Source organism: Alligator sinensis, unplaced genomic scaffold (genome assembly GCF_000455745.1).
Source record: "Alligator sinensis unplaced genomic scaffold, ASM45574v1 scaffold360_1, whole genome shotgun sequence".
In the NCBI taxonomy this organism is placed as follows: Eukaryota; Metazoa; Chordata; order Crocodylia; family Alligatoridae; genus Alligator; species Alligator sinensis.
Window position 1 is genome coordinate 1,296,645 of NW_005842337.1, and position 12,265 is coordinate 1,308,909.

A 12,265-nucleotide genomic window follows, 5' to 3' on the forward strand; every position below is an offset into this window, starting at 1 on the left:
AATAACACTTAGTGCATAATTCTTAAGTAAGATTCTTTGATTTATAAATACAGTTGTATAATAATTCAAACAAACTGATCCCTTCAACAATATTTGCCTTTTATATTTGGTTACAATATACAATAACTGAAAAAAACCAGAAGATAAATATTGGCCAGTTTTCTAATAATAAACGTATTGGAAAAACAAGCAACATCAATATGCATGATGTGAAATGTTTCTAAAATAATTTGTTTTTCCACAGATTACTATGCTGCGGAAGGTCTTTCAAATTTCATTACAATGTCAAGGCAGAGGTATCCATTAAAATGGTATATCATTGCTATACAAAAAATAAAAAAAGTTTAAGATATAAAATTTCCCCTCCTGATCTACAAGTGAATATATTCAGAATATTAAAGAATACTGATCTAGTCTTAGTTTCACCATTCAATCTTTTTTCCTGTGTGCCTCTTTCCAAAAGGAACCTTTTGAAAAACTGACAAAATGGAATCATATCAAATCTCCTTTGATTGTTTGCTTTACAGCTTAATAGCTTTCACAGTTATTACAGTATTTTCCCACTGATCATCTGATTATCTATATGTAACTATTTTGTCTATTAAGACCTGAATCCTACAGATATGGATGGAGGCAATGAATAACTCTGCATGCCCATGTAGCCAAGATGAAACCAGGGACATTTCCACTGTATGCTACATGGCTCAATAGGCATATCTTTGCAGGATCAGGGCCACCCAGTGGCATGCTTTTTTATATATATATATATTCACTATGAGCCATGTTATGCTATGTCAAGAGAACTGTTAGCACTCAACTAAAAATAGAAGCAAATGTAACTTCTCTAACGGCATCAGTCATAAATATATAGAAGAAAAAGGACCATTTAGCTCTTCAATGTAGTAATTCATGTAGAGGACATGTATGCTCATCTGAACCCTGGCAGTACTATTCTGGGGCAGCATTTAATTCAATTCAATTCAATTCAATTCAAATGTTTGCTGTGGCATGCAGAGAAACTAAGCAAGCTAAGCTTAAAATGATGATTTCAAATCCTATCTTTTTAGGTTTGCCTAGTTAGCAATTCCATGTTAGTAGTGCCATGAGACATTGTCAACATTAGAAAATTAAATAGGAATGTTGTTACCTCGCCTTCTCCCATATGTCCTTGCTGCATGTCAAATGAGAAAGAAAACAGCCTTTCAAACATTGTTATAAAGGACCAAAAGCTCTTGTTTCACCTCCTTTATGCTAGCTCAGTGGTTCTCAAGCCTTTGCATACTGCAGACCACTCAAGATGGTCTCCACCGCCCCCAACTTCCCTGTACGTGCTCTGCTGCTTGGTTATTCAAGTCAAGATCAGGCTTGCAAAAGATAAGAAAAGAGACTTGCTTTTTAATACACTTCTTTCGGCTCCTTGATTACATTCTCATTTTGCACCTGTGCTCTTTAGTGTCCTGCTAGAGCTGGGAATTTAAAATAAATGAATTGCACCTCATTGCCCTGGGCGCTAGGTCACTTGTCATTTTGATTCTGCTATCCAGCACATTTGCTACCCCTTCCCATTTTAGTAGCCTCTTATATTTTATTGTGGATTAATTTTATACCAGGAAAACATTTAAGAGATACAGGGTGCAAAGAAGTGCTTGAACTTTTAATTTTTGAGAACAGGATGTTGACAAGCTTCAAATATGCAATTGCTAGGAGAAAGTGAGCTGAAAACATGACGTATAACCAAAATAATGCTGCAAAACAACTCTATGGGCCACTTGATCTATTTTGCCAAGCTTCAGGGGTCTTCAGATGTCAGTTCAAGAATCCATATGCTGCCTTATTATATTGATGCTACCTCCTGCATTCCCTCTTTTGCATTCCTCTTCAGGGTGCCTGGGGAAACATTCTACCATCAAAATGGTTAAAATGATCCCTGTATTAGCTTCCAGAAGCTGGTCTAAGAGGATATGGCCAAACTCCCTACTGAAACTTGCACATTTTATTCATCCTAAAGATAACGTGGTTCAAAATTCACATCTAACCAAAGCTTGCCCAACACAAGTTTGGAGTGTACTCCTAATTCTCTTTTCTCTCCTCATTCACAATCTATCTTGCAGATGCATAAGCCATGAAAGCACCTAGATATTTTTTAATCCATTGCGTGTGTTTTCCTCTTTTACAGGCAATATATCAAGTCAAATTCCTGCTTGTTCCCTTTACATGGAAGGATCATGCACTCCACGGATCCTAGGCACACGTCCAGGTACTGGGAATGACAAAGCCCAGATACACAGTTCAGAACATCTCCCCCAAGCTATTTGCAGATATTTTGCACCAGAACTAACAGCATAAATTGAGGACTTAAGAACAGAAACAAAGCATAGTTCTTATAAATTATTGCTATGGGGGTTTTTTTTAATTAAGAAATCCAAGATGCTCCTATAGATCCTGAAGAAGTGAAAAGTTTAAGTTCCTCTTCCAAGCAACAAACCGACAAGTTGTTTGGCAAGCTGGCAAGCATTCAGAAGCCTTTATACATTTGGAGAATGTGAAGCATTTTCAGAGTGCCCAGCCTATAAAGCCATAAAATATTGTTTGTGATCACTAACAAAACCAACACACACACAGCCCTCCTTGTTTGGTGCCACAACTCCTGAAAACGAGCTACTCAACATAGCTGTAATTCCTGCTGAGGGCTGGCAACCACTAAGTCAGCAGGCTCCTTGCTGCTTTGCCACTTGTGTCACTAGAAGCCATTATCAATATGAAACGGCAGCTCAGCAACTAGCCAGGGGTATTTCTTGTGACAAATACTGCCAAACAGGTTTAGAGAACCAACCTCCAAGCTGACAAACAACTGCAATCCTGCAGTATTTCTCACACAGCAAGCCAAAAATAAATAAATAAAAAATAAATAAAACCAGGAGAGAGAGGAACTAAAAGATACAAGCAAGTCACCCTGTGCTGCAATAAGATACAATGTGTGTGGACATTTTAAATTTTTAATTCAAAAGTATGGTAGTTTGTCACATTTATTTTATCAATTCAGAGTTATCTGACATGTCAAAATATTCACTACAAGCCAAAGATAGCCCAGTGAAAGACAGATGTTAACCATCTCTGCCTATTTGTTTCAGAGCAAATGACACACTAGTATTTTGTGCAGCTTAATGTTGTATTTGGTAGCTTCTAAAGTATGACATTAACTCAAGCTGTATATGGTACCTGCACTAGCAGTTTCATCTCAAATAAAGCCGTTAAGGAAACATCTACCAGCCAGGAAGTCTATCTCCTGGTTCTCAGACAAAAGGACAGCTGCCTACAGAGTTAAAACTGAGACTACATCAGTGCTCCTTTGTACACTTGTATCTTCATGGATCAATCTAGATCTTAATCCTGTATCACCCTAAGCTTATATGAAAAACACCCAAGGCACAGCTCACACAGGAAAATTCAGTGAAGGCTTAAACTTTATCCCTAACTCACTTCATTGTGCTGCTAGATTGCACTATAATGTTATGCTGTATGGAAGGTCATCCATTATTCTGAGACCAACTAAGAAGGAGACCATACAAATCAGCATTGCTAGACATGCAGGATAAGTGAAGGTATATTATTCTATGGGGGGTTTTTTAATTTTCCCCAAGACCTTTACTATCAAGTTTTCAACATTCACATGGCAATTTCAGCCTATTAACATTAACTCAGAAAAGGGCTTCCACAAAAATAATAGCTAAGAAACTGAAAAACACCAATCACTTTTATTCTGCCTTTGCAACTTCCGATCCACATAACCCATTCAACAGAAGAACCACACTAAAATATATTTAACTAGAATACTTCACTTGCACAGTAGATTTTATGATTTCCTTTTATTCCAAGACACTCAGGGAGCACCTATCCTACCTAAACTCATCTCTTCCCCTGCCTTGGTCTCCCCTTCCCGCTGGAACTCCATGCCATCTCTCACATCTACGTTCCAGTCATGTGTCCACCTCTTCCTTCTTTATGGAGATTACAAAGTTATAACCATACAGGAATAAATACATAATTCACTTAACTTCCATACCAGTCACAATATTTTGCCCATTTCTTTCAGCATAACAAACATTTGTTATCTGAGTACTAGTTGTATGCATAAACCAGCCTCTTTTGATCCCACTACTCACTTTGCAATAGAAATTTACTCTCTTGAACTGCAGTAGAAATGAAGAAGGGGAATTAGCTGCCAATGGAATGCCATTGAAAGCCTCAAAATTGCCAGGAGCCGGCCAGTTTCAAGGCTGCCAACAACGCAGCCCTCTCAGCACCCTGCAATTCATAAGGTGTTGCTTACAGTAAGTTTGGGTAAGTTCATAACCTTCTTCTCATTCCCAAGGTTATGCACTTAAGTGGAAAATGGTGCTATTTAAGGAGCAGGCAGTATGCTTGTTCCTTTAACTACACTGACAGCTTGTGGCTGGCAAGACAAAGACCCTGGGGGAAATGAGAGGAAAGGACCGCCTTAGAATTGTTTAAATTCCTTAAGCCATGAACCTCAAATGACCTGTGTGTATGGGAGAATTCTTGCACCTGTGCACAGCCTCTGTGATTTGTGGATACGAACCACATGCAGGATCACAGCCTTAATAAACAGCATTGCAAAGGCAGAATAAGATGGCTGGGGAAGATGGAAGGCTGTTCTTTGCTTAAGGGCCAGCATATAAAAGAAATAGATAACAGAAATTATTCCCCTGTTAGTATGTTCTCATTTCAGTGAACAAACACCATCCTAACTTCCTGAGGCCCTAAACTAGACAAAAGACTTATCAGTCTTTAAATAGCGCACTTGTTAAATCCTTGCTTCAACAGGGCAAGCATACCATGGTTCACATATACCAAAACACAGTTTCTACTCCTTGGCTGCCACTCCAAATACACATCTTTTACCAGATATTAGTTATATGCTCTGTTATTTCTCTTACCTTCGACACCTAAAAATAAAATAAATAAATAAATAGGTGAGCTTCATTAGTCAGTTTCAATTAATTTCAGACTGCCCTGTTCTAGCAGAATGCTGAGCCTGCAGGAAAAAATATTTATTTAAAAAATAAGGGACAAATGTTCCTATTGAGTTTGGATTCCATAATCAAGCTGCTTTTACATAGCTGTCACTGTAGTCAGACTGTAATCCAACTGCACCCTTAACAAGCATTTTGACCACTGCAAAGAAAACAAGCAGTACATAAGTGCAGCTCACTAGCTAGTTTTTCATTCCCTCTCAGTTTATATTATAAACACAGCCAGAAATAAAGTGACAAATCAAAACACTTGCCACTCTGAAGATGCTCAGAAACTCTGAATACTGCTGTGGCAGGGTTAGGGGAATCTGGAAATAGTAACTAGAAATGCAAAAAGGTTTGCAAATGATGTCCAACAATTTATAATAAGTAAATAAAATAAAACAATTGAATAAGAGGACATTTATTATGTAGAACATGCCAACCAGGGTCCTGAAATCACCGGTACAGTCCCCTATATCAACATCTCTCTGAAGTTACTGTCTTGTTTTCCAGAAGCTTAACTCCTATAAAATAAATAAACGAGTCTCCACCTGACTTCTAGGGGTGTGCAAACCAGGCCCTATTCGATTAGGATTCAGCCTGAATCAGGGACAGTGATTCGATTCGTTGATTTGGGTCACTGTCCCTGACTCAATTCGGCTGAATCCGAATCTGAAGATTCGATGCTGATTCAGAGAATCAGCAATTCAGACAGAAACAGCTTTAAAAGTTTTCTCTATATACCTTGAGGTAGCAGACGCGGCTTGTGATGGCCGCGATGCTGGGGCGTATGGAGTGTCCCACAGGAGTGTGGGGGGGCCGGCCCTCCATATGCTCAGCGGCAAACCCGGAAGTGAACCAGAACTACTTCCGGTCCACTTCCAGGTCTGCCAGAAAGTGTGCTGCCCCCCACCCCCCTAGAGAAGCCTCCCCCCCGCCCGTGCTTCTGTGAGACACTCCATGCGTCCCAGTATCACAACACTCACGAGCCTCTGCTACCCAGAGGTATTTAGAAAAAACATTTAAAGCTGTGTCTATGTCTGAATCACCAAATCTTCCCAAATCGATTTGGAGGTTTCCGATTCGATTCGGACAGATTAAGGGGGCCTCTGATTCAATTCATATTCAAAGATTCGGCAAGATTAAGGGGTCCTCTGATTCAATTCATATTCAAAGATTCGGCCACCGAATCAGGCTGAATCTCCACCAAATCGAATCAGGGACCAAAGCTTCACACAGCCCTACTGACTTCAGGAAGGAATTGTTTACTTTAAAGTACCAGATGCAGGTAGGTCATCAGGAGGCTTCAGGGAGCCTGGAACACTGGCTTCAAAGGTATGAATAAGAGTTCAGTCAACTGCCAAATTATTTCACCAAAGAGTTAACCAAGGTGTCCGGTGGTAGTTATTAACATTGATGACATACGTTCTCTTACTTCTCATGGAAGGGGAGATCACAGAGTGGCCATTTATGAGCAATTTATCTTTTCTGTACCCACAGTAGATGCCATTTCAGAGTTGTCACCACTTTTCCCTGCCCTACTGAAACCAAGGCAGAGCTAAACCCAATGGAGTCTATAGATATACTGAACCCTATCATTCTGCTAGCACAATGGAAGTCAGGGATCACACATGATCAGACTTTTAAAACCTGCACACTCTTCTGAGTAGCAATTAGTTCTAGTAATTTGTGCAGGTAGAGCTTATTTTGTTGGCAAAGCTCCTCCCCCAGCAACTGACCCTAGAAGATAATCAATCGTGTTGCACCATTCATAGCTGAAAGCTGGAACAGAATCACCCAGTGAAAGGGAGAGGGAAGCTATACTAATGGCAATCATTAAAACATATTAGAGACATGGGCATAAACACAAGAGTTCAAAATCACCACATGCAGAAAAGAAGACAGCATTACACAACCTAACTATCAAACCTTAAAATGGCTGATCCCCTCTCACCAATCCCATTGTACAGTTCAAATTACAATGTACATTTAATCTGATTAGTTATATCACTTACTCCTCTTCAAGGTTTTTATACAGTATTAAAGGTCCTGTGCACTGGCTGGCCAGTTTCATTTCTATTTATAATGAAAAGCAATTGTAAACGCCCTTTGAAATTTTACAGGATTGTTTCTAAAAGTGAAGTACGATTTTTTTATGTTCTATGAAAGATGTATAATTTCAAGGACATTCTCTTTAAGTAGCTGAATTTATCTACTTTTTTCTGCAAAGCACCATACTGACAGCAAACGCCTGCTTTTAAAACAGGAGGTGTAAAACTGTACGTGTGCTTTTTGTGATCGTGCACATAAGGGACCACTATGGGCCATAAGACATAGCAAGAGACCATTAAAAACATGAACTGTAGTAAATGTATGTGCAAGTTAGACACCCAATATTTTTTTTAAAACAGGCCATAAAGCAGGCTCTGATAGCAAGAATTCACTGTTTGCAGCAGCAGAAAATCAGTTTTACTAGTTCCACAACTAAAACCTATTTCTGCAGCTTTTTAAGTCTTGTTATAGACTTGGGCTTTGACTGATAACAAACAACTTATGTATGCTAAAGTAGAATTTTATTGGTAGTGTTGAGGTGATGCTGTTGCTGTGATAATCCAGGAAATATGCAAGAGGCAAGGATTCTTGCAAGTAATATCTTTTATTGGACCAACTGCATGGTTGGGGTAGACACAGGCAAGCTTTAAAATATCACAGTACCCTTACTCAGGTCTCAGAGAGAAAGATGTAGCAGACCACTTCACCCCCCGAAGCCTGAGGAAGGGCACTGTGATACCTGAAAGCTTGTCTATGTGCACAGTTGGTTCAATAAAAGATATCACACACAATGCCTCTAGAATTTCACTGTCATTTAGATTTTTTCCTTTTCCTTGGAAGACAAGGAAGATTACAATTTAAGAGCCAGATTCAGCCACTCATCCATACTGCACAGTAGCTCATTGCTGCAAGACTGGATCCACTGGATTCAGACACGAAAACGGTGGTACTCTGAGCATGTCTTCATAGTACAATGCAACATCATGTTGAGATACCCAAGCAGGCTTCAGAACCAGAAAACACAGCCACATCAGCAGAGCAGTCTGCCTAGGTTTGTTGGCCAACATTGGCTGCACCAGTGCTGGAACCTGAACTGACATCTCTGCCCAGTGCACAGAGTCATTCAGACATACAGGTACTCCTCACTTAATGTCATCCCGGTTAACATTGTCCCGTTACTACGTTGCTGATCTATTAGAGAACGTACTTGTTTAAAGTCGCGCAATGTTCGGTTATAACATCGTTTGGACACTGCCTGCTAGTACGTAACTACTGTGACGTAACTGGATTCGCTTAACATCGTTTCGCTTAAAGGCGCATTTTTCAAGAACATAACTACAACATTACGTACCAGCTGTTCAGAGATAGCATGGTCAGCTCTGCATAGCACAACATGGTATTGTGCGGGCACAACTTTCCTCATGTTAAATGGCATCTTACACTAATAGTAGGACTTCACAAATAGTCTCCCATGGGACAAGAGTAATATGCTCAAAAACCCACTGCCAAAGTCGTTTTTATTTTCCTAGAGGTTGGGGTGGGAGGGTGGAGGGGGTTAAGAATAAGTGACCCACAACAAAATTAGCAGTATAAAACAACCCTGAAAGTTCAAGTACCAGCCACGGTTACCAACAGGCTTCCCACACTTCTGAATATTCAGAGCACCGTTTTTCTTCAGACCAGCTGTCCTGTCCTGAAGAGAAGTTTGCTTCTAAAACTCAAGGGCTGAATACAAGGACAGTGTTATATGTAAATTATAGAATCTGAAATTATATGTAAATGCTTTGGAGAGGACATGAAAAGTAGCTTTTCGCTGGTTAGAAATTTGTCCAATCCATTATTGGAACATTCAGATCACTCAAACTCCTCTAATAAAAGCAGTGAGCATGCATTTTGAAAACAATGCACACATGGGCTGAAAATTCCTGTCTCAGTCCTTCATATACATAGGAATAGGTGTGCATATGTATTTTTAAACAAAACACCACAATTGTGTGCAATTTAAAACCAAGAGCTCCCTTCGCCATACACAATCAGGAATGGATAATTAGCACAGATGCTGGTGTGAAAGACAGGTATATATCCTTTTCAGTGGTATTTTGCTGTAGATACTGAAAACAATAGCCTTTTAATGCCTCAGGATGTAATGAATGCAGTTGATCAGGATATACTGTGAATGCCTGTTTTGCTTTCTGAATGCGTTCTATCTGCTGCAGCATCACTGAAAACAATGGGTTTTATGTTAACAGGTGTGGCCCTGGAGACTCACTCCAAGCTGGCTTGGGAAACAGCAAGCATGAATCAGACAAGAATATTGCACTTGTTTATTACTAAGAACCATCAATATTCACATTCAAGAGTTTTACAAGAAGGAGCCAAATTTGCTACCCCAGCACTTCAGGGAATCAAACTCAGGGAAATGATCCTGCTCTTTTTGTACAGTGAGCAAAAAGGATTCTTCATATGCAAGCAAAAAGAGCCATATCCATGGAAATGGGGGGTCCATCAGACTAGCCTATCTCAAGGCCAAAAGCAAGCTGGAAAGTACTACACCTACCCAGTATTAACTGAAAGGCTAAAAGAATAAGCCTGAAAAGAAAGTAAAGCCACAATATACTTAAAAGGGAAAATATAGAACACATTACATGATAGACTTCCCTCTTAGAAGTACGGAAAGAGTCAATCTAGCAAGGTAAATACTAGCATAAAATTCAAACAGTATCTGAAAACCCACTGACACCTACAGGAGGTATCCATGCACATATTAGATGTAATGTCAAACATGCCATAAACCCCAAAAGTACAGTTCATTTGACTCAGCATAAACCACACAATTGCCTTTCAGATATACTGCAATCAATCTTGCAGAATCCTAAAATCCAAAACAAGCATGCTGCAACATTTTTTCCCTTTCAGCTATTTTAGGAGGAACACAATGTAATATAAAAATCCCTGTGGCTACAGGCAACACCCTGCTTTGGTAGGTCTGCAGATTAAGACATTACGGGATATTTTTTCCCATGGAAAGTTGCACGCTAACTAATTAGATAAGTCTACAGTAACACACGGCTGCTTTTCAGACAACACTAGCCATTCATAAGCTGAAAAGGAAATAAGAGGTCACATGCTGGAAGTTTGAAAGAAATAAATGGGTACAAAAATCTCCTAATGTGAAAGACTGTATCCCAAATTTTAAAAATGATTCTCCCAGACCTGTCCTCGGGAAAGCAAGCATGCTTGAGATTAAAAACTCGCAGCATAAAACTAAGGTAAACTGGAACAAATAGGTTGGAAAATGGCTGCTATTCATCAAGCATTTAGTTACCAGTGAGTAGGAAAAACAAGTCCATCTACTTAGCGTTACTGGAAAAGGTTATACTAGCACAGCACACATCTGACACTTGGTCATCTCATACTCAGTGCTTATTTATGGAAGCCAGATCAAATGCTGGAACATGAGAAAGATTAAGGAGAACTGTATATATGGCTAAGATATGAACCCTATTCGATTTAACTTCATCGTCTACAGGGAATCCTTTCAAGCGCCACACACTTTGGGTCTTGGAGATACACATGCTCAGATGAGCTTACGGTTCCATGCAACTGAACTTGCATGAACGTTCTAGTAAAAAAAGGTTCCAGGTTTTACCCGGACTCCTCACACCTGTAAAACATGGCACACTGGCCTGTCTGTAACAAGCATTTTTAAAAACTTGCTAAGCTTCTAACAATGCTGATAAACAGGAGAGCAGTGGGTGCATCTACACATGCAATTAGTGAGACGCAACAAACTCCGGGGCAGTTTGGTGCCAGAGTTTATTGCTCTCCGGAGCAGCATTTACATGTGCACCTAGGACCACAGGGAAGGGGAACACAGGGGCTCAGCCTGCCAGCCTGAAGCTGCTCTGCCCTGGCAGCAGGCTGCAGGGGACTAGCTGGGGCACAAAGGTGCTACAGTGCGGGACTAGCCGGCAGGCAGCCCCTGCACTGTAGCATCCTCATGCACCAGCCAGCCCTGGTCACCGTCTACACGTGTTTCAGCGCACTATACAAATCCACCATAGGATAATACTCGTCCCGAACAATACTATCCTACAGTCGAGCTAATTAAATTTACTGCACCCTAATAGGGGCTCATGTATAGACAGTGACACTTTACTATGGAGCTAATAAGTCAACTCCGCAGTAAAGCGATGCACCGTTTTACCAACTACTCACATTATGCCTTAATACCTTGGAGGGCCAGAGATGGATTACCCTGTTTCACTTCTATGCTTTGTGGCCAGGTATAAAAAGACCAGGACTTTACTGAACTTTTACGATACAAGGCTGCAAGTCTGATTAGGATAATTTACTTTACATTCAAAGCTAGCAACACAGTTAGTTTTTTTATTTTGACATTAAGCAACCTCCTGTCTCCTAAACCCTGCTGAGGAAAAACTTCAACGAAGCCTTTCAGCACTGAAACTTTTGAAGATATCCACACTGATGCACAATGATTTCTACCAATATACCCAAGTTGAATTTGACTGGTTTCATGGGGTAAAGAAAAAGAGGCCAACTGATCATAGTAGACTGATGGCATAATATTCTCTAATGGACAGGTTCAATCAGACCGGGCATTATATGCACAAATTTGAAGGTAAAGCTCTTAGAGAGCAGATACCTATCATTTAACGTTAATTATGAAGGTTCTGGTAAAGCTGAAAGGAGCAGCTCACTTTTTAAGGCTTTAAACTGCCAACGCATAACAGTTTCTCAATAATGAAAAGATTGCATGCTGCTGTTTCAGCACACCATTTATCCAGGCAGAAAGACTCATCCTCTTTTATACTCCCGCCATCAGAGACATTATGACATCCTGCTTCATGCAACCACAGCACCATTTTATGGACTAAGCCCACAAAAACTGATCCTGGACGCACTGTAGTCACTTCTCAACTATGCATGACAATGAACCAAATCCTGGTCAAACTTAGGGGAAAGCTTTCTGCTGTAAACTAAGGAGTGCACTTGAAACCCCTTCAGAACTGTACTCCCATTAGTAAATCTCCTATACACCACATTTACTCAAATCCAAAACAAGGTTGTTCCCCAGCCCCCATTCAACATGGGGTGGAGGGCCCTTGTCTTGGCCTGGAGTATAAGATGCACAGCTGCCGCAGCTCTGACTCCAA

General features: G+C 40.2%; 1 protein-coding gene across 3 annotated transcripts in view; it reads right to left on the reverse strand.

Moving 5' to 3' along the window:
- CPEB4 (cytoplasmic polyadenylation element binding protein 4) overlaps positions 1 to 12,265 on the reverse strand; it is a 63,935-nt gene that overhangs the window by 18,710 nt on the left and 32,960 nt on the right. The window lies entirely within an intron of this gene.